The 24657-nt window shown below is 33.5% G+C and overlaps 1 protein-coding gene across 1 annotated transcript in view; it reads left to right on the plus strand.

Moving 5' to 3' along the window:
- LOC121367299 (forkhead box protein D4-like) overlaps positions 1 to 24657 on the plus strand; it is a 36700-nt gene that overhangs the window by 11038 nt on the left and 1005 nt on the right. The window lies entirely within an intron of this gene.

A 24657-nucleotide genomic window follows, 5' to 3' on the forward strand; every position in this document is an offset into this window, starting at 1 on the left:
AAATAAGTATATAAATTGTAATTTACTTGATTTGTTTTTCATTCTATAAATATTCAAAGATTGGTAACATCAATGATTGGTCTAGTAATAGAATACCAAAAACAAGTATATTTTCAATGCTGCATTTCAGATTTGCGTAATCTAGGAAGCATTACCAAACAGTTTTAATATACTGGCAATCAACAAATAGATAGTTTCTTTAGTATGTCAGTAAACTGTACATAATTTAGTCTTAATTACATGTAGTTTGATTTATTGATTTATGTCAGTTTACTATTTGTTTAATATATTTTAAGTAGTTAATCTTAAAGTCAAAAGACTGTAGTTTTGCGTCATTGGTTATTCGAGAAGGAAATTTATTTATATATCTAGGTTTTGTTGACTTTTTATTATCATTTACTTGGGTTTTTGTTTATTTTATCAATGAAAAGTGTATAAAATACCTTTATTAGGTTCTCGTATTTTCAAAAAGATTTACATTTTAAATGGGTATATGGTCTAATTATTAAAAGTATTATTTTTAGTATGTTTTTTATTGATTTGGTACTGAAACAAATAATCCATAATACTGGAAATAATTGACATGCTGTTGATGTAGCCTATAACATCTTGATGAGAAAAAGGTTATGTCGATTATCTACCACCATACCAGGTGCATTAAACTAAAGAGGCTGAAATGTCGATTATCTACCACCATACCAGGTGCATTAAACTAAAGAGGCTGAAATGTCGATTATCTACCACCATACCAGGTGCATTAAACTAAAGAGGCTGAAATGTCGATTATCTACCACCATACCAGGTGCATTAAAGAGGCTGAAACACAATGCCATGTGGGATTGCGGTGGTGTTTTGTTGAACGTCAACCCAGCATAAATATAGATCCTGTCAACATTTATGAAATTTGGATGTATTTTTCCGGTAGCAGTCTATGGTGTATGTATAAAAATTTATTTTTGTCTCCTCCAAATCACCTATGAGGAGGCTCTTCCTGGAAGATGATTAAAAAAAGAATTGACGAGGCTTTTTTTGTTAGCAATGATATTTTAATGCACACAAAATACATGATATGAGGTATTTTTAGACCACATTTTTCATAATCCTTTATAAGTACGTTCCCCTTAACTCTTTTTTTCCATTTCGTACGAAATTAAACAGTTTGGATTATAATTCTTAGTGCCTTTTTTCTAAGTTGCAGAATATTTCGTGCTTTCATCTTCTTCTTTCTATTTTCCTCTAGCCCAAATAATCATGCATATAACTTTTGGTTTTCCTCTTTGTTCATAGTTTTATAGAGTTTATTTAATTATGTTTTTAAATTCGTTTTACTATTTTCTGTTTTCATTAATGACGAAAAAGAGATGGTTTTACCTCAAATCATTAATTTAATAGTTTGCTAAATAAGCTCTCCCTCTCTTTGATAAAGCTTGTCAGTGTCTTTTATGCATGTTTTGATACGTTTGATATACTTATTATTCTGTATTCTGCAATATACGATTGTTAAATTTCAAGGTTCTTCTACGTGTTAAATAAATTTAAAGCACATTTTTACTAGCGAATGATCTAATTTATAGTTTATATGTATGTTAACATTTGTTAAGAATCATTGAGGATAGAAAAAATAAGAAAGTAATCCATTAGGTCTTGTATATTATTTAATCTTCTCCGAGTCATTCGTGATGAAATTCTCTTAAAACGTCAACTACGTGTAATACTTCTGAAGTTTATTAATGCAGCTTGTTCATGCGAATTATGATTTTGTTTTATTTAAGTGCAGTGTGTACTATGTACATGTACCTATAATGTATCATATTTCATATTGATGTCTAGATATTTTCATAGCTGTCGTACCAATATATATATATATATATATATATATATATATATATATATATATATATATATATATATATATATATATATATATATATATATACATATATATTTGTGTATATGTGTGTTATGGCAATATCATATACATGTATTAGGAATAAAAAATAATACATTATTTTTCTTCCTAATATATATTGACGATACACAAACGCACGAGGGTAATAACCACTTTATCATATAAGCTCAAACTTAATACAACGTGTTTTTGTAAACTTTAATTCCAGTCAGCCATTACTCGATATTCAAATGACGTAAGAATATATACTTAAATTTCCGTTACATTCATTACAATATAAACATCATCCCATTGGTCCGTCGTAGAAAGGGAGTTTGTTTATTTCTCGATCAATGTAAACATTACGTCATCACACAGTTTGTGGATGATTTTTTTTTCATACCGCGATGAACGTAAAGGAAATAACAGACAATCCTTAAATAAATAAATAAATAAATTCAATACAAAAAACATTAAATTAAAAAATTCAATAAAAACATGTATTTCTAATTGTCATTGCCTATGAACATTTTTTTCAACATGTTGAGCATTAGATTTGTGTTTAAATATTTAAATAATTATATGACTGTGGTACGCGAGATAAAGCATGTAATTATTTACTATAATAATTAATGCAATATGAGCAAGAAATTACAAATTAATATTTACAAAGAGAAGATAGAAAAAACCCGACTGTGAGCGTGTATAGTTAATTACTGCATTATAAGTACTCGATATTCTGCATTTAAAATCGAAATAGAAGTCATGACTATGGGTGTCTTTGCTACAAATAAACATTGTTTGCTTCGTGTGTTTAACGGTCTCCGTTTCTAAACAGGTAGTCAAAATGTGTTAAATATGTTTTTCAGATAGAGCCTTTTAATACATAATAATGTCTCTTAAGCATATATAGTTTTAAATAATCTATATATAATTAATATAATTCAGTTTAAAAATATATATATTTAAATACATAACTTCCACATGCATGATACATTTTAATTAATCTATAAATTAATTAGTAAAATATAAATGTGTTTCAAAGAAGTATCATTTAATTTATATTTTATATTCATTTTCATTTTTTTTTTTGACAACTGTGTACTCAATTACTAGTTGCCGAATTATGTCTGAATCTTTTAAATTTGTTATTAAAGTTCAACAGTTTTAAACTATATTTTCTTACTTTGTTTTGAATAATGTTCCATTTCTTGTATTAAAGGCAAACTGCCGGGAGGCTATCCATGGCAGACTATCAACTGAAGTGGATAATTTATCACACTGTTTTAACCCTTTTTAATAACCGTTGATTTGTATCAATATCATACCACCAGGTGGCGTGTTTGTTTTTGCAGAAACTACTCAGCCCCGACCCTTGTGCAGCCCACAATCTAGCAGACGACATCCGTGTCCTGAAATCGATCCCTTTGATTTCGTCGAGTCCAAAGAGGGAGTTGATTCTACTTGAGGAGAGTTCCATTTCGACTCGACGGTTACGTGCTTGTGTTGAGTCTACGTGGCGCGCGACTGTCAGAGCAGACGACAGTTGGTTTGGCAGAAAACGTTCGTGGTCAACAGATCTCATACACTGTCATTAAGACTCCAAAGGTCTTAACGTTAAGTAAAACTACATGCTACCTATCAAATTAAAGTTGAAGCATGCTGTTATGGGCATATAATTCTGTAACTTGGGTTGTACTGACATCAGTCACCAACATGTTGACAGATTGTAATATATTCTACTGACATATCAGAGTCGACAGCATTTGACATATTGCAATACAAGTACTAACATCAGTTAATAAAATTTCACAAACTGTAATATGAAATTGATATGTCAAATTCAACGTTTTGACTTTATTCTACAGCTTATTTTCAGAATGCATTGATTCTCTGAAATTTAAAAGGATAAAATTTTAAAATATGTTGAGAGAATGTTGCTGGTATAATAAACTTTACCAAGGTGACATCAATGCCACAGGTAGGTTGCTAACACTAACGGGGACCTTCCACTTCATTTTAACTTGATTTTCATACGTAATGTATATTCCAGCTCGCTGTCCTAGGCGTACACACCATCTACCTGAGTTGTTTGTCCAAATGTTTTGTTTTGTCTAACAGCACCATTAGAGAACATTGATTAATTAATGATCGGCTATTGGATATCATACATTTGGTAATTATGACTCGTAGTCATCAGAGGACACCCACTCCATTAGCAGCAAGGGATCTTTTATACGCACATTCTCCACTTACAGGAAAGCTACATACTACGGCCTTTGCCATAGGTGTTTGTCTTTGACAGACGTTATTGATTAGTTACTTGTGAGAGAGATGTCAGTATCTCGTTCCTACACCTCCTCGCTGTGGGTACCGGGACTCTGTGGGTACTCTTTATCTACCAGCCGTGTGTCTAGTGACTTGACCACTACAACACCGAGGCCATTAATAAAAGACGTCTTCTTCACCAAAGATTCTAGCCGGCTTCAGACAGAAATGGCTGGGTCCAGAGAGGCGCTCTGTCGATTTTTTCTGAATATTTGTTTGGAGACGCATCAGCAAATATTTCACCTACTTTGAAACACTAAGTATTGCAAATTCTGATTTGATATATTTATATTTTGTTTAAAATATTTAAAAATGCAGAAACTGCCAATTCATGACTGGTTATCCTTCTGTCCTCTACCCATATCCTTCACTTATAAATATATTTTAGATTCATTTCTCTTAAATGCGAACATATTATGTTAATATGAAAATATTAATATTTTGTTAAAGGTTTTTTTTTAACGTGCTGTTTAAGTCCACACATCTATGTATATATGTATGTAGTTTACAAGCTATACTGATGGAAAGAAATAAGGGAACACATGGTATTTGAAACCAAATTTAATTCACGACTAGAGTTGTTTTGCCTGTATAAAATATGTAATGTGGCACTGAATGTCAGTACTATGGGACTGATTGCCAGTAACCGGTAAACGTCCTGATACAATGAATGAATGAACAAATATTTAACGACACCCCAGCACAAAAATAGAGATCGGTTATTGGGTGTCAAACGAAGGTAAGTACATCAATATGATTAGTTCCATTCAAAATAAAAATTGTTTAATTATGTAAAACACAGTGTAAAGAGCTGTGGGAAACTTACAATAGCATACAATACAAATATCAAGGTCAGTATATTTTAAAACTTTGTATAGAAATTTAAAAAAATTAAAAACTTCAAAATTAATTTTGGGTGAAATTTAAATGATTTCGAAATATTTCTATTGCCAAATATATTGTTTCTCGTCAGCTTCATATGATTACATTCATTAAAAACGTACTGTCCATGTACACTGAGTGTTCACACTGAGGAGGAGGGTCCTTCTTTAATATAAATGAATGCGTCAAATGTGTGTGGCCGACGCGAGCACGACTCAAGACTATTTCAATCTTCCTTCCTGTACTCATAGGACTGGCTTGACAAAATGACGTTCTGATGCTGTGGATGGTGGTTTTGGATGAAGCCCGTTTTTGCTATTGCTATTTATGTGTTCCCTTACTTGTTTCCATCAGAATATTTTAACATGAATATTATTTATTATACAATGTACACATTTGCGCTATGCACATATCTGGTCGTAATTTATAATTATATCAGGATGTAAAACATGAATTTGTCTGTGTAATATGTACATAAAGGACAAAATAAAAACAAGTGGATGTATTTTCCATTCTAAGATTCCGTTTTTGTTTTTGTAATTTTTATATTGGTATTTAGTTTTTAATATTTTATACGTTATTGATGATTTGTTACGTAACAAGTATTTCGTTATAATACGTCTTAAAGGGGCTGTGTTAAAAATGCATTATGACAACAAAAAAATGTCGGTGGGCCCATTAGGCTATATCTCGTTCCAGCCAGAGCACCACGACTTGTATATCAAAGGCCGTGGTATGTGCTATCTTGTCTGTGGGATGGTGCATATAAAAGATCTCTTGCTACTAACAGGAAAATGTAGCAAGTTTCTTCTCTAAGACTATATGTCAAAATTACCTAATGTTTAACCTCCCATAACCCATGATTAATAAATCTAAAGTATTTACTAATATTTGTTTTCAAATCTCAATATTGTACCATGAATAACATACCCATAAAATGTACAACCAAACAATTATTTAACTTACAAGCTTAATACAAATGATTTTATTGGGAAGTCTTTAAAGGGTGGCCGATAGGTTAAGCGCGTGACACCATACAATGTATGTACATGATTTCTACCAATATTATTGGAGTACTGCTGTTTTGAAAACATACGACGAGGACGTTTTTGGTTACTTTCTGTTTCTTCTCTGAATTGTTGAGAAAGCTACTATCTACTCCTAGTGACAGCACATTGCAGTTCGGAGTTAATTATAGAAAGATTATGTGTAGACGTAGTATATTTGCAGTTAATTATTACAAATAAACGTATAACTAGCAAAATATGTTTTATTACATATGTATATGAAATCGGAGATTTACAAAGCTGAAATAGCAAAAAGGATGACTTTTTAGCCTGTTTTGCTCTTACGTCATTTGCGCAATATAATTATGAATGTGTTATTTGAACAGTTTGTGTCTTTGTAGTACAACTAAGAGTATAACTATCATGTTTATTTCATGAAGGTTATGACATAAGTGAGCCCAGAGCTTTCAGCACATTATTAATACAACGTTTGGTGCAATACTTTATTTTGATGAAACCAATGGACTTGGAGTATAAGCTGTATGCATACTGAGTTCCTTTGAAGTCAGCCTTGTACCATTACAGTTGTGTCGTTTAGGTAACCTATATAAAGAAGGTGAATAATATGGTATTTACCACACGTTTAGCTACGAGACGAGCTAGGTGTTTTGATGGGTTAACAATGCTGGAGAAACGCTGGACAAAATGTATTGAACTCAAGATCGACTATGTAGAAAATGATAGAATAAAAGATTTGGCGCGAGCTGCGTTTCATTGTCAGGCCGGAAACGTTTGGGACACCCCTCGTAGATGTATGTTTTGACTGGCAAGTACTCGCTGGTCTTCATTCTCATCTCCTACTTGATGAACTTGGTCAACTGAGACCAACCATTTTGACCACCTACTTGTATCTCACTAGCGTAGGAAGCGAGGGGGGGGGAGCAGCAGCGATGGTTTTTATACATGTATTTATATGTGTGTGTGTGTGTGTATATATATATATATATATATATATATATATATATGTGTGTGTGTGTGTGTGTGTGTGTGTGTATATATATATATATGTGTGTGTGTGTGTGTGTGTGTGTGCGTGCGTACGTGCGTGCGCGCCCCACCTTTCGGCGTTTCCCTGCGTCCGTGTATCTTGACATGTGTAAAAACAAAAACGGTAAAAACCATGTTGGAGCTGTCCGGATCCAATATTTGTGTCGTTCCAGCCAGTGCACAACGACTGGTATATCAAAGGCCGTGGTATGTACTACCCTGTCTGTGGGATGGTGCATATAAAAGATCCATTGCTGCTAATCGAAAAGAGTAGCCCATGAAGTCGCGACAGCGGGTTTCCTCTCTCAATATCTGTGTGGTCCTTAACCATATGTCTGACGCCATATAACCGTAAATAAAATGTGTTGAGTGCGTCGTTAAATAAAACATTTCCTTCTTCTTCTTCCAATCTTTGTGTGTATGTACATAGTTCTTATTCCACTACGGGTCTCCAATCATGAACAGTGTAATGCTGGAGGAGGATAAAAAAGAAAAACTCCACCAAACCCAGCTGGGCGTTTTTACTGGAATGCGAACCAAGTACCTGCAAACCGCAAAGTGGCAGCCCTGAGTTTGATGTCAGTGTTAAGATGCTGCTGACTACAAACACTAGAATGACCAGAAATACATTGAATATATATATATACACTGATATTTTAAACAAAAGATATATTTTGTCGTTACAAGATTCAATTAGTCAGAAACATCATCCATTGGACAGTCTCCTTAAAGCTAATGCCCCTATCAGAGAAAACCCTCTACATTTTTTTTTATTAGCAATCAAGGGATCTTTTATGTGTACTTTTCCACAGATAGGAGAGCACATACCATGGCCTTTGACCAGTTGTGGTGCACTGGTTGAAATGAAAAAAACACCTCACTCAGCTGAATGAATCCAGCAAGGTCGTTCGATCGTGCGACGTAAACAGCTCAGGCGAGCACACAACCGATTGACCTAAATCCCGCCCCATAAATAAATGTGTTCCTGTGGTGTCGTTAAACAAAACAAACTTTAACAAACACAAAGACAACAAGAAACAACAAATAATTGGCAGTTGACAAGACATTGTATGTAACGTAATTTAAATGTAAAATATTAACGACAAACCCGTTTTCCTTGGTCAAAACCGTATCTTTAAGAAAGAAATGAAAAGCAATTTTGGTAAAGTTGTGATGGACATTATGTATCAGGTACCTCGTCTACAGGAGGACTGTCATTGTCCCGGTGATCCTTTACAGGGCGTTACATCATTCGCGCACTGCCTATAGGAGGACTGCCATTCCCGTGACTGTTGGCATGCACTCATAAATCAGTTGAAACGTTGATAATATCAACTGTTCGCGAAAAGTGAGCAAGAGCTGTAATAACCAAAACCATTTTGCACTGGCTAATACCTAGTGCAAGAAGGATGAAATCTCCAGTAAAGAATCTCCTCTTAGGAGAGGCTGTGCTTCTACACGCTAGATAGAGATTCATGGAATCAACCACAAATACCCATTCGTCTTTGCATTGTGCAGAGATACGGCTTTCATGATGGATAAAGGTTTTGTCGTCCAGATTCTTAAGTCCGATGATTTAAAAGGACATTCCTGAGCTTGATGCAATTTTTAAGATGTTATTGACTAAGAGATACTTTTTAACGATTGTAATTACATATCAAATATATGTTTCTACATAAAATATTAGTGGCTGTATATTAAACGTGTTTCAGATCGTTTTAATATTTGTACCAGGTTAAATTTCATTTTATTTCCTAAAAAAAAAAAAAATCATACGTACGAAATTATTTGAAGACAAAATCCAGTTTGGGCTTCTTATAAATATTAAGGCGATCAAAAACACATTGAATATACAGACACTGATATTCTAAACAAGAAAATATATTTAATATATAAGTTTAATCGTAGAAGGATTTTATTAGTCGGAAACATCTTACAATGCAGCAAACTCGGTAATGTCCCTTTAACTACTAGACTACCGTAGCCGGCCATTGCCAGATGAAAAAATGCAGCTATATACAGGGATACTATGTAGTGTACGACCGTCCTCAGTTGTGTCGTGATTAAGCCATCGGACATAAAACTGGTAGGTACTGGGTTCGCAGCCCAATACCGTCTCCACCCAGAGCGAGTTTTAACGACTCATTTGGGTAGGTGTAAGGCCACTGCGCCGACTTCTCTCTCACTAACCACTAACCCACCATCCTGGACAGGCAGCCCAGATAGCTGAGGTGTGTGTCCAGGACAGCGTGCTTGAACCTGAATTGGATATAAGCACGAAAGTAAGATGAAATGAATTAATGTAGTGTACGTACGAAGCTAGTGGAGATGCTTGACATGACAAGTATGCATGGATTTTAATTTGATATAAACACACGACATCGGTGTTATAAAACATCATTAGTATTTTAAATAAATTAAGCCAATATTAACTTTTCAGTTGAATGGTTATCTAAAAGTAATAAAAATATAAATAGAATATTTAAATTTCAGATATTTTAGAAATAATGAAAAAAATATTAACAGGAACAAAGTAACATGAAATACATTAGTTATAAAAGTAAATAATACTAATAGCAATAGGAAACTTAATTTTAAAAATACAAGTATACAAATGATCTTCAAAGGAAAATTAAATAATTAAAATATTACACATATTGAAATATAACACGTTTTAAAAACAGAAATATTATTAGTAAAATTGTTTGGTTAATTATAAAAATCGATATGAAACCAAAACAATTGTTTACAAAATCTATTATTCTCTTGTAGTTTTATTTTGATTGTTTTTGTTAATAATGATTAATTTTGTATTTAAATTGATGTCGGTTATACGTGTATGAAAATAATTGTCTAAAAACAGATGGCGATACTAGAATGCTGTAATTTATATTAATACTTTTTATTTCACTTTTTAAGATAATATTTTTATCTTTGGTATTTTTTCGTTTAATTACGTTTTAAAAGTAATTGTATATTTTAAATGCTACACAAAAATATGATAAGGGAAAAATTATTTATGTTTATAGTACTAGTATATAATTAATACGGGGATGTAAATTTCGTAGCATAACTCAATTTTACATTTAAATTTTAAATAGACACTAACTTATTGTCGTCTGTTGGGTAATATTATGCTGAATTGTATTGGGATTCAAATTAAAAGAAATATAATTTAGGATACCTATACATACACACTCACCTCGTATATGCACAAACAAACACACACACGCACACGTTTTGTAATGTTTGCATACAAATAATAATGATTGAAACAGTGATGTTATTGCCTTATTGCTTTTGTTTAATAATTAACTATATATAAAACTAATGAATTAATATAATGAAATTGAAAGCAATAAACATGATGTATCAAAAAAGCTGTAATATTTAAAAAAATTAATTGTTCATGTTTATTCATTGTCTTAAGTTTTACAACTCATCAGCATACGTAATAAATACAGTACAGTATAATGGCGGGGAGTGATTTTCACATCATATGCTAAATGACTAAAAACACAATACAAATATAACTATATATTCTAAAACTAGATTAAATCAAGCTGGGTTCTTTTTAAAGTATTTGCCCGAATTAAATATTTTCCAGTTAGTAGTTGGATTAGTTTAAAACACTAGGTCGTCTGTAATAGTACACTTTAATAAATGTTAGTTTTAGATCATATATCGGTGACATTGCACTATAAAATGGATTCATCTTCGAACTATACATAGCCTTTGTGGGGGGTTTAACATCTTTATATCTACCAAAGTCTATATTTAACTTGTGAGCACATATTCTGATCTTTGCCAATTGTTTTAAATAAAGTATTGCTATAGGTTTTTTTTCAAATAGGTTTGTAACTTAAATTCGTTTAATAAATATTGATAAAGACTTCCTTTTGATGTTGTTTTTATTCTGCTATTGTATTCCCGTATGAATACATCCTGTAATCTTTCTTTTAATATGGTAAAAATATAATTATTTAACTTTTCTAAATTCCATATATATAAACCAATCCTACCGAGTTCCTGTCTGATATTCGTTAACCAGCTGTCTGTCTTTATATTGCTGCATTTTCACAATACAATTATTTGTGTTACATAACTTAATCCAAAATTTATAAATTCTTAATTTCCTTACTATTTTCATTGGAGAGCGCCCTAGTTTACTATATATAAAATCGTATCTTTTCAAAGTATTTTTTTATAGAATATTTAGCTTGATAAAATCCCCATATTTCACAATCAGAATTTAAAACACTATTTACCTATGTATTGAATATAGATAACATTGTTTCAATATTGATATAATTCGTAATGCAAATACCTAATAATGCAAAAAAAGTGCTTTTCGACCTTGTTCTGCAATTATTTTCTGTGTGCAGTTAAAATAATAAACCAAGATAATTAAACTCATTAACAACTTCTAACTGATTTCCTTTGTAAAACCATACTTCATTATTTTGTATTTTTCCTCCGTTTTGAAAAATAACAATCTTTATTTTATCCGAAATAAAAGATGTGTTATCCGTATATAATTGGTAAATATATTCCTCGTTAAAAGGAATTAAACATATTGTAAAAAACAAAACACAAATTGAAAAATATATTATTTCGAAATTGTCAGTATAAAGAATTTAATTTTTTAAATAGCTTATCTCACAATGTTGGAAAATTACAGCTAATGGGCGCAAACGCAGGTTGATAAATACTTTTAGATTTTCATTTCTATTCTCTTATGGATCTTTGTTCGTCTTCAAATTCCTATTCTATCTTTTGATAATTTCCACAATTTTACATCAAAATAGTTATTAAAAGATCACTCAGAAACTTGGTTATAGGTGTACATTATAAGTGTATGTGTTTTAAAATATGTAAAATTGAATACACAATAAACACTCAGATTGAATATACAAATTAATTTTCTTCCAGTGATTTGCCATTATTCGATGTAAATATATCTTTGAGTGCTTCATTTCTAAATTGTCTACCTATTTACGGACGAGAGTGCAGCCTTAAAACTAAAGACAATTACAATTTTAGTTAGATATTCAGTATGTTTACTATCATTTATTCAATTTTATGTACTTTACGTGTCTTGTTTTTATAACAACTGTATTTACGGTAATGATTTAAGGTTTCACAACTTTAACATTACATTATGATTCTCTGAGGCAATAATGATATATCTATATATATATATATATATATATATATATATATATATATCATTTTCAATATAAAGCAATGCAACTCAAAGCGTGTGGTTTCAAAATGGCATTCTCAACCTATTGCATTCGTAAATAACTTACAGAAGTTGGTGTATCGTCAGTTTGATGCGTTACAAAATAATAAACAAGAAACAACAAGAGAAACATTCAATTAAGATTATATATATTTCAATAATTTTATATTATATTTCCTTTCTTATTTTTATTTAACAAAACGACTTTTGTAGATGAAAATAAATGTCTATGGCATCCGTTGATTTCCATTTAAACTTAAAGTAAAAATAATGTGTGTTTAAGTATTGTTATCTTTATTTTAGAATATGTAAAGAGCTTGGATATTATTTTATAACCTCGATTTTAAAAATTTATTTCATAATATCAAGTAAGTTTCATAACGTGTCTTATTCTGTTGTTATTGTTGTAATAATAATAATAATAATAATAATAATAATAATAATAATAATAATAATAATAACAGTATATTGATAACATTTGTTTTTTGTTGGTCTTTTTGATTGAAAAGAAATTATAAAATACTATACAATACACACACATATAATGCAATTTTTGCAAATTGTATTTTAAACAATTAAATACAACATATTACTGGTTCAGATTTAGTCAGTCCATGGTTTCAGTCATGATATAATCTTCCGCCATGTTGATTAATGAGCCAAAGTTTTCGTGTCACGATCCGGTAATGTTTCAATTTGGCGTCTACCGAAAGGCTATAATGCACCAAGGTGCAAACAACTCCATCATCACTAAATTTACAAGTATATATATTGACAGAGAACTAGCACTGCCTACATGGGAGATAAGTGGACAAACAGTCAGGGAAAGTAAGCGACCTTCTGATCCTTTCCCATGGTGCCACAAAAGTGAAGGAAAGAAAAACAAAAACAAAAGTGAAGGAAAGGAACGAACAAACGGCAGCTTGTTTGAATCGTCATTAAATTATTATAATATGGTTTATGTTTTGTTGCTTTTCTGTATTACTTCGAAATACATATTTTAATACAATCAAAAGTTTTCAAATTTAATCAAATGTTCTCTCCATCTGTCATTCTCTGTCTATTTTTGTATGTATATCTGTCTGTCTGTGTGTGTCTCTCCCTCCCTCCCTCTACTCTCTGTGTCTCTGTGTGTGTCTCTCTCTCTCTCTCTCTCTCTCTCTCTCTCTCTCTCTCTCTCTCTCTCTCTCTCTATATATATATATATATATATATATATATATATATATATATATATATATATATATATATATATATATATATATATACCAAGTCGAAAAAATCTTCGTATCTCCAAAATGCAAGGGCCATAATTCTGTGAAAAAAATGGGTAAATTGTCACGAAAATCAAACTTGATCTGTAATCAAACATGGCAAGGTTATTCACAAATGTTCAAAAAAAAGGTCCAAAAACTAATTTTCATGAAAGTAATCTGTAACAGTACATTGTAAAGATATACCCAAAATTTCAGCTCAATATCTCAAGACATTGTGAAAAAAAAATCCGAAAAACTAAATGTGGGACAGACGGACGGACGGACAGACAGCCAAACAGAAAGACGGAGGTGAAACCTATAGTCCCCTCCGTTTGGACCGGTAGGGGACTAATAAACATATTTAATAACGTTTGTTAACCGATTTCTTATTACAAAACGCAAGCATGTCATCATCATTTCATCATTCCAATAAAACACACCGGCCTCGGTGGCGTCGTGGTTAGGCCATCGGTCTACAGGCTGGTAGGTACTGGGTTCGGATCCCAGTCGAGGCATGGGATTTTTAATCCAGATACCGACTCCAAACCCTGAGTGAGTGCTCCGCAAGGCTCATTGGGTAGGTGTAAAACACTTGCACCGACCAGTGATCCATAACTGGTTCAACAAAGGCCATGGTTTGTGCTATCCTGCCTGTGGGAAGCGCAAATAAAAGATCCCTTGCTGCCTGTCGTAAAAGAGTAGCCTATGTGGCGACAGCGGGTTACCTCTTAAAAACAGTGTCAGAATGACCATATGTTTGATGTCCAATAGCTGATGATAAGATAAAAAAATCAATGTGCTCTAGTGGCGTCGTTAAATAAAACAATTTTTTTTTACTTTCCAATAAAACATTAACCCTTAACTATTATCCCACGGTCAAACGTGTTTAATTCTTCATCTCCAACCATTACTGGGGGCGGGACGTAGCCCAGTGGTAAAGCGTTCGCTTAATGTGCTGTCGGTCTGGGCTGTTTCTCGTTCCAGCCAGTGCTCCACAACTGGTGTAACAAAGGCCGTGGTATGTACTACCCTGCCTGTGGGATGGTGCATATAAAAGATCCTTTGCTGCTAATCGAAAAGAGTAGCCCATGAAGTGGCGACAGCGGGTTTCCTCTCTCAACATCTGTGTGGTCCTTAATCGTATGTCTGACGCCATATAACCGTAAATAAAATGTGTTGAGTGCGTCGTTAAATAAAACATTTCCTTCCTTCCAACCATTACAGTAAATTCTCAGATTATCACCAAAATATCGACCATTCTGATTGGTTGTATTTTTTAAAATATGAAATCCTCTTGCCGCGCTGACAAAGAGACTCACGCGGTTTACTCAGGTGAAAACTTCAGGACAAACTTACGAATTGTTGTGGAGTCTCGTGCTAAAGAAGATATATTGAATACACAGAGGCTGAATCTTGACACGGCGTCGTATAATTAGGAGGATCACACTTCCGAAATGATAGCTTGTTTGTCTCTGCTGGGCGCTACGACGTGAGTGTGATCGAGCTCTGAGATTGTACATGGGGCATTTCAAAGAAAGTACTGTTGATAGAGGTTCAAAGAAAACGATCAACTTGGTACTCAAGATCGTACGTGGTGGGGGTTGCCACGAGTGTTACCCCCAAAACGCACACAAACATACATATACGTTCATGCACATTCACACACATACGTACACACAAGCAGATCGGCACATACTGGCACATATAGACATACAGACATACAGACAAACACACGCACAAAGACACATACATAATACACATACACATGCACACACATATTACATACAGAAAGACACACACGTGCATCAGGGGCGTAGCGTGATCTAGACCGGGGGGGGGGGGGGTCGAATATGAACCAAGTGGACCTTTTTCTGTTTTTGCACCATATGTATAAACCTGTATGTTTTAGTACTGAAAGCGGACCATTTGCTTCAGCGGGGGGGGGGGGGGGGGGGGGGGTCGTCCGAACCTACGCCCCTGTGTATACATACATTCACACACATATATACAAACACACAAAATAGAGATAGAATTACGCATACACAAACACACATGCATACGAACCAACGATGTTTATCGACATGCTATAAGAGGAACGGACGAAGTGACGGACAGAGAGCCAGGGGAGAGAGACAGATAAAGAAAAGAGCGATACATAAACACAGTAGGGGTGGGAGAGAAAAAAATGACAGAGAGAAACATACATAGTTTCCTGTAACGCAACTTACAACTATGTTACAAAGAACGGTGAACGAAGATACAGATACATAACTACTTTCCAAGGATCTGGACAATTCGTAAAGACATATTATGTGATATACTGGATATCTTCATTGACAACATACATGTCATCTTTGGGGATATGACATATAGACAGGACACAGAAATCCCCAATAGCACCAACTATTATCCACTACTCACCGTTTTGCTTCTTTATGCATATGAATCAGAAGTTCTGACTAATCTGATTAAATCAAAACTAAGGAATCTGGCTAAAACGTACATTCCGCTATATTGATGATTTTATATAATTCAGTAATAGCAGGATTACAGATTACCTTCCATTGATTTACCTACAAGAGTTAGAAATAAAATAAATAACTGAAGTATTAAATCGCTTTCATACCTCGATCTATGCATAGAGATTCAAAGCGAAACTAGTTTTAGACTAAGCTATATATGACAAAAGGGATGAGTTTAATTTTCCAATTGTCAATTTTTCATTTTTGTCGAGCAATATACCTTCAGCTCCAACGTTTGGTGCCTATATAACACAATTTCTAATATACCTTAGAGTATGCTCATTGTATGCATATTTCAAACAACGCCACATCATTCTGGCATAGATGTTGTTCCATCACGTTTATGACATCCAGTTTTAATGTAGAGAGTTGGAGGTTATCTACTAAATACGATGCATCACTGACCAAAATGATGGCTGATGTTATTCCATATTTTGAACTTGTGCATATTGGATCATCTCTTTGTTGAAACTGTTTCACATTTATTTCTTATCGTTCATAGATGAAGCAACGGACACGTGACGATGCCATCGGTGGGACAGGATATGCTCATCTTTCGCGAACACCTGATATCATCACTGTTTTCACAGTGATTCACGAGTGGATGTCCGCAGCTGTAATTATTTCAATGAGCTCTATCTTGTGCTAGTTTTCATTTAGTAAACTATTCTGTGAGTGGCAGTCCTCTTTGTAGCGGCCAAAAGGATGTATTGACCAATAAGAGATCTCATCGGGAGTGGCTGTCCTCCTATAGACGAGGCACTAGATAGATATTCATAGACACACTATTTCGCCGTATGCCCATTCGTCTTGGTCACGAATAACCATTTTGTCGTTCAACTTCAGTGAATTGCATTATAGGTAGTTTTCTTTAGTCATGAAAATTACAAAGGAGATAGATGGAGTTTACTTACTAAAATGGTTTAATATAATTAGGTATTAATATAAATCAGAAACGAAATGATTCCAAGATAACATAAAAACTCAAAACTAAAACATCTATAAACGGGAATGAAGAAAAGACTGAAGTGTACGGAGATTTAAGACGTAAGACGTAAGTCATCGTTTTGTTTGCTACACGGTTCTAGCAGAGTACCACTTGGAGATATATATTACATCAGCCGCCACTGGTTCTATTCCACTTCAACTGTACAAACCTCCAAACACTTTACTTGTGACTCATAAGAGTGCTCTAAGTCCTGATATGTACCTCTAAAACCTTCACGGTTTGGAGTTCGTGAGTTAAACTGTTTGCAGTTTTCCAAACTCTGGTTTTATTTTCAGATAGTACCTTCTTTAGTGTTTGTGATTATATAATAACAGAAATAACAGTTTACGTTATATGTCATTAAATCTGTACTTTGTGTTAGTTATTATTAAACAACAATTAGCTTACCCATGTTTTAACGAGATACCATATCAAACTGCTAAACATACAACTGAATACTAGTACATGCAAACATAAACTATATTATTATAGAAATGAATATACACAAATTGACATACATACAAGCAATATATAACATAGCATATAAACTACTCATTGTAGTGACTATACTCAACTCAATATGCACAGTTCAACTCCGCATACGGAAATATATACGTGCATAACCTGTAATATCCCAGAAGTATGTAAAGAAAAGGAAAGTATGCTACCGAAAGTTAATTTACCGAAAATAACAAAACATGCCAGGATTACACAAAATGAAAAAAACAAACATTAATAAACATAACTGTTGGAAACAGAAGGATCATGCGGCACTGCCCACCCACCCCCACCCCACACCCCACCAACCACTCTGAAGATTATGTATTGGCCTGACCACTTGTAGTTGAAAGGCGAATTAATATAGCTCTCTCTCTCTCTCTCTCTCTCTCTCTCTCTCTCTCTCTCTCTCTCTCTCTCTCTCTCTCTCTCTCTCTCTCCCAGTCGCTGGCATCTTCCGACGTCTACGCTTAAACAAAGATATATTAGTTATATGTATTTATTAAGTTAAATTAATTACATTTTCTCATTAGCAGACAGGGATTTATTATGTGGATAGGTCTCCACATACCACGGTCTTTGTTATATCAGTCGTAATGCGCTGGTTAGGACGAAAGACAAAACAATCAGATCACTTGGGTGTTTCGATCCTATGATGCAAACATCTCGGGTAAGCGCTCTACCGACTGAATTTGATCCCACACCCTTACTATAGACTAAGTATAGTTGTGAAACGAAAATATTTAGATGTACATTTGTACATCTATATCAATATTATTTTAAGTATTTTAATTATCTTTTTTTTAAACACTCAGGTTAGAATATTTGTACCTTCACTTGTTTTCATATCAGCAGCTCTACTTATTATTGAAACACTCCGGTTAGAATATTTGTACCTTCACTTGTTTTCATATCAGCAGCTTTACTTATTATTGAAACACTCCGGTTAGAATATTTGTACCTTCACTTGTTTTCATATCAGCAGCTCTACTTATTATTGAAACACTCCGGTTAGAATATTTGTACCTTCACTTGTTTTCATATCAGCAGCTCTACTTATTATTGAAACACTCCGGTTAGAATATTTGTACCTTCACTTGTTTTCATATCAGCAGCTCTACTTATTATTGAAACACTCCGGTTAGAATATTTGTACCTTCACTTGTTTTCATATCAGCAGCTCTACTTATTATTGAAACACTCCGGTTAGAATATTTGTACCTTCACTTGTTTTCATATCAGCAGCTCTACTTATTATTGAAACACTCCGGTTAGAATATTTGTACCTTCACTTGTTTTCATATCAGCAGCTCTACTTATTATTGAAACACTCCGGTTAGAATATTTGTACCTTCACTTGTTTTCATATCAGCAGCTCTACTTATTATTGAAACACTCGGGTTAGAATATTTGTACCTTCACTTGTTTTCATATCAGCAGCTCTACTTATTATTGAAACACTCCGGTTAGAATATTTGTACCTTCACTTGTTTTCATATCAGCAGCTCTACTTATTATTGAAACACTCCGGTTAGAATATTTGTACCTTCACTTGTTTTCATATCAGCAGCTCTACTTATTATTGAAACACTCCGGTTAGAATATTTGTACCTTCACTTGTTTTCATATCAGCAGCTCTACTTATTATTGAAACACTCCGGTTAGAATATTTGTACCTTCACTTGTTTTCATATCAGCAGCTCTACTTATTATTGAAACACTCGGGTTAGAATATTTGTACCTTCACTTGTTTTCATATCAGCAGCTCTACTTATTATTGAAACACTCCGGTTAGAATATTTGTACCTTCACTTGTTTTCATATCAGCAGCTCTACTTATTATTGAAACACTCCGGTTAGAATATTTGTACCTTCACTTGTTTTCATATCAGCAGCTCTACTTATTATTGAAACACTCGGGTTAGAATATTTGTACCTTCACTTGTTTTCATATCAGCAGCTTTACTTATTATTGAAACACTCGGTTAGAATATTTGTACCTTCACTTGTTTTCATATCAGCAGCTCTACTTATTATTGAAACACTCGGGTTAGAATATTTGTACCTTCACTTGTTTTCATATCAGCAGCTCTACTTATTATTGAAACACTCGGGTTAGAATATTTGTACCTTCACTTGTTTTCATATCAGCAGCTTTACTTATTATTGAAACACTCCGGTTAGAATATTTGTACCTTCACTTGTTTTCATATCAGCAGCTCTACTTATTATTGAAACACTCCGGTTAGAATATTTGTACCTTCACTTGTTTTCATATCAGCAGCTCTACTTATTATTGAAACACTCCGGTTAGAATATTTGTACCTTCACTTGTTTTCATATCAGCAGCTCTACTTATTATTGAAACACTCGGGTTAGAATATTTGTACCTTCACTTGTTTTCATATCAGCAGCTCTACTTATTATTGAAACACTCGGGTTAGAATATTTGTACCTTCACTTGTTTTCATATCAGCAGCTCTACTTATTATTGAAACACTCCGGTTAGAATATTTGTACCTTCACTTGTTTTCATATCAGCAGCTCTACTTATTATTGAAACACTCGGGTTAGAATATTTGTACCTTCACTTGTTTTCATATCAGCAGCTCTACTTATTATTGAAACACTCCGGTTAGAATATTTGTACCTTCACTTGTTTTCATATCAGCAGCTCTACTTATTATTGAAACACTCCGGTTAGAATATTTGTACCTTCACTTGTTTTCATATCAGCAGCTCTACTTATTATTGAAACACTCGGGTTAGAATATTTGTACCTTCACTTGTTTTCATATCAGCAGCTCTACTTATTATTGAAACACTCCGGTTAGAATATTTGTACCTTCACTTGTTTTCATATCAGCAGCTCTACTTATTATTTGATATGAGGGGCGGTATTTAGCTCAATCGGTTCAGTGCTCGGTTCAGTGCTCGCTAGATGTGCTTGTGTCGCAGGATCGAACCACCTCGGTGGATTCATTCAACTGATTCGGTTTTTCTCGTTCCAACCAAGCACCACAACTGGAAAAAGGCCGTGGTATGTGTTTTTCTGTCTGTGGGAAAGTGCATATACTAGTAAAAGATGCCTTGCAGCATCAGAAAAACAAATGTAGCGGGTTTCCTCTGATGACTATGTGTCAACATTACCAAATGTATGACTGCCAAAAGCCGATGATTAATAAATCAATGTGATCTAGTGGTGACGTTAAATAAAACAAAATTTAGCTTGTTTTCATATCACAGATTAACTCAATATTTAATACGATATTCAGAATTGCGTTTTTCATTACCATAAATTTATTACGATTGCTGAAATAGATTACTAAACTTTCTCATTTCGAAATAATTAAATTGGAATTGGTTCGCTTGCAGGCACTTCGAAAATGCTTGTTACCGAACAATATACAATATTTATTGATATATTATAATTCAATTGGCATGCGTTTGAAAGAAAATGTTTTGATGAATTAATTGCTAATTTTATTTTCAAACATTTATTAAAAGATAAATAAGTGAATAAATAAATATTTCTTAAAACGCAAAACCTGAATATATATATATATATATATATATATATATATATAAGTAACAGGAGATTTTCAATACAAAATGAAATGTGTGACTGTCATGTCGATAAATGGTGTTTGGGGATCCATACACGAAAATCTGAATATTGTCAGTTACGTACGTAACTGACCACATTGGGCATTGACAGTGGTACAGCGTCGTTTATGCACTGAATGTGACCGGTGTGGTGGTGGTAGCCTCATGGTGTAGGCAGGAATTCATGACATCGGACAAAACAAACTCATTTTCATCATTAATGGGAATCTGAATGCTCAGCATTATAGTGACGAAATCATCACACCAGTTGTCATTTCGTTCATGCAGCAGCATCCAGGCGTTTTATTGCAATAGGACACTGCACGGCAGCATTCAGTCAGACTAATGACTGGACTTCTTCAGAGGGCCAATATTGAGGCTTTAAATTGGCTTGCAAAATCGAATTTACTTGTTCCCTATTGTGTAGGTATAGGATTTGGTAGGTTGTAGGGTTCGAGAGAGCCACGCGCTTATTCACATCCACAACTTTAAACATGCTTTATCTCGTTAATGGATCTCTATCACTATTCTAGAGATCCACCGTCTCAGAAGCATGAGACGACTTTGTACCACTGTCAACATACAATGCCCAAGGTACTCAGACATGTTACTGACAATTTTCAGATGTTCGTGTATGGACACCCAAACACCATTTAACGACGTGATAGTCACACATTTCATTTTGTATTGAAAATCTCCTGCTACTTATATTGAAAAATGATGCATGAATTAAATCCAGTGTCTGGTTTTAATTTATACGTAACGAGTCTTCTTTTATTTAAACACATTTACAAAATTGCTAAACTTTTTGGCTAAGTATATATATAAGGCTAGCTTTGGGTGAGCAAAACATTTCGCCAAATCATCTTAAAATAAATATATATATATATATATATATATATATATATATATATATATATATATATATATATATATATATATATATATATACACAAACACATATATATAGAGGATTCGTCACGAGTATTTTTTAATATGGAAAATATCAACCGAGTCTATGTTAATCAGTATTTGTCGAGGCTTTGCCGAGACAAATACCGATTAACTGGACGAGGTTGATATTTTACATATTAAAAAACACGAGTAGCGAATTCTATTTATCCTATAACACTTCTAAAATAACATTCTAATTAATTTTTTAGTAAATCACAGTACTAAAGTCGCCGCCATCGATAATATGACGTCATCACGATTAGCACAGATAAGTTTGATGTCACGCATTTTAAATAAATCTTTGAAAACGTTACGCTCAGGTACACGGGTCTTGTTGGCTTGTAAGCAAATGACCCATCCACAGCAACAAATTACCTAGAGATCTTGCAGCTTTGCATACCATTATTAACCGGGTTAATAAAGTAAATTATCACATGGGTTTATCACATGGATATCATGGGTAAGTTATAGGATATATATATATTAAAAAGTCTTATTCCAACTCAATTTTAAAATGCACCCCCTTATTTCTTTAAATAAATCGTATTGATCTACTAGAATAATAAACTGGTTTTACTACTTCTAAACAGCTTCTTTAAATTTTATAAGAGCATTTCAGCAATATAGTTTTCTATCACTTCTGTATCAAAGACATTTTAAGTCTAGTTTGGTGTTTCATCAACAAACTCTGGCCGATTCCCACGTCTAATAATCCCAATAGCTCCTCCCTCTCTGATAAAAATAACACGGCTATTTGCGGACTTCCGCGGTTGCTAAAGTCTTCCACCATCTAATGACGTGTATGTCCGTTTATCTTCTAATTGTGAATTTAGCCAGGATAGCGAAGTTAGAACACAGAGACTTACGAATTAGAACTGAGGTCTCTCTAATTCATTAGCCTGTGTGTTTGTGTATAAGGTAACCTTACGTTTTCTGAATGGGTCTCAAAAATAAATCTAATTCAGGACGAAAATGTCTAATTGGGGTATGTTCCACAAATGAACATCCGCGAAGGTTGGGAGATATGAATTAAAGACCACAGATGTATGTTGGATTTGCAGGAATTATTTTAATGTCAGTTTTTCCGCATTAATGTTACGTTATATAATTAGATTTTATAAATATTTATAATGTCTGAAATAGCTCTAACAAACTAGTTTGCTTCAAATGGTTATTAATAGGGAACCATCAAGTTATAATTTGGAAAACAAGGAAACGTTCCAAAAATTAGTATACAGATGCTTCTGTAGTAGACATGCTTAATCAGATTCACTATGACACTGATTTAGCCTTATTTACACTTTATCTTTATCAGAATGGGGTAATACAGACAATCGTAAACAACCAATCGAGACCATTAGTTTGACACTGTGTGAGATAAGTTGGGATGAAGAAATCTTGCTGGCCCCACCCATGATAAAATGGCGGTCAAACACCGCACGCAATCAGTGCGATTGTGCGATAAAAAGTAGCTCATTGTTTGAAGAAAACTGTTAGTTAATCTAGTAATAGGATAGATTAACAACCCGATAGTCACGGATACCACGAGTTTTGACAACACACTGTGCTTAAGAGAACAGAAATGAAAGTAACTGTTAAAACTAGAACCTCAAATGTTTTGGCCATGCCAAATAATTTTCTTAGGTTTCTCGATTTTTATTTTTAGTCGAATAGATCGTGACTTTTGAACTGCGGGCTAGCATTTTAAAGAAACATTTAGACTAATTGAATTCCAGTGTCACTTTGGAATTTAACATTGGTTTGATCTGATCGTTTTTGAGTTCGACGCAACAAAGTATCCTGTAATCGATAAAACCATATGTTTATTTACTAACGTTTTCAGATAATATAAACTACTTTGGTGCATTGAAAGTAAGCGTGTAACACATATGGAGTCCAATCGAATAGCCTAAGTGTACGTTCGAATAAGATCATTTTTAATCATTCTTAATCGTGTCAAAACGTATGCGTTTTTCAAAATTTTCTCATGTGGTCTTGTGTTTCTTTGTGAGGTTTTTTTTTTAGCGTATGCATATATATTCTTTGTCGTCGCATCTGTTATATCGCTGTTGGTACCAAACACAAAATATGGTATCCAGTTAACCATCAGGGGTATCTTTATTTTACAATCATAATGGTTGTGGAAATGTTGCCACCTGGGTCTTTATATTGGTAAAGAAATGATGGTGATGCTTAAGCAAACAGCAAAGTCTACGAAGTTATTCGTCAATAAATTCCATTGTATTTAAATCTCTAACTGAAATTGGTAGATACAAAACGGATATTTAACTAGTGGTAGAAATAATGGACCACACAAATAGTAACAGCAAAGAGAGACTGCAACTAAAACTCACATCCACAGTGTTAACTTAACAGACATTGAGTGCCACATTGCTGAAATTCATTTGCACAATAGATTTTTATATGTTATCCATA

The sequence above is a fragment of the Gigantopelta aegis genome, chromosome 3 (assembly GCF_016097555.1).
Source record: "Gigantopelta aegis isolate Gae_Host chromosome 3, Gae_host_genome, whole genome shotgun sequence".
Classification (NCBI taxonomy): domain Eukaryota; kingdom Metazoa; phylum Mollusca; class Gastropoda; order Neomphalida; family Peltospiridae; genus Gigantopelta; species Gigantopelta aegis.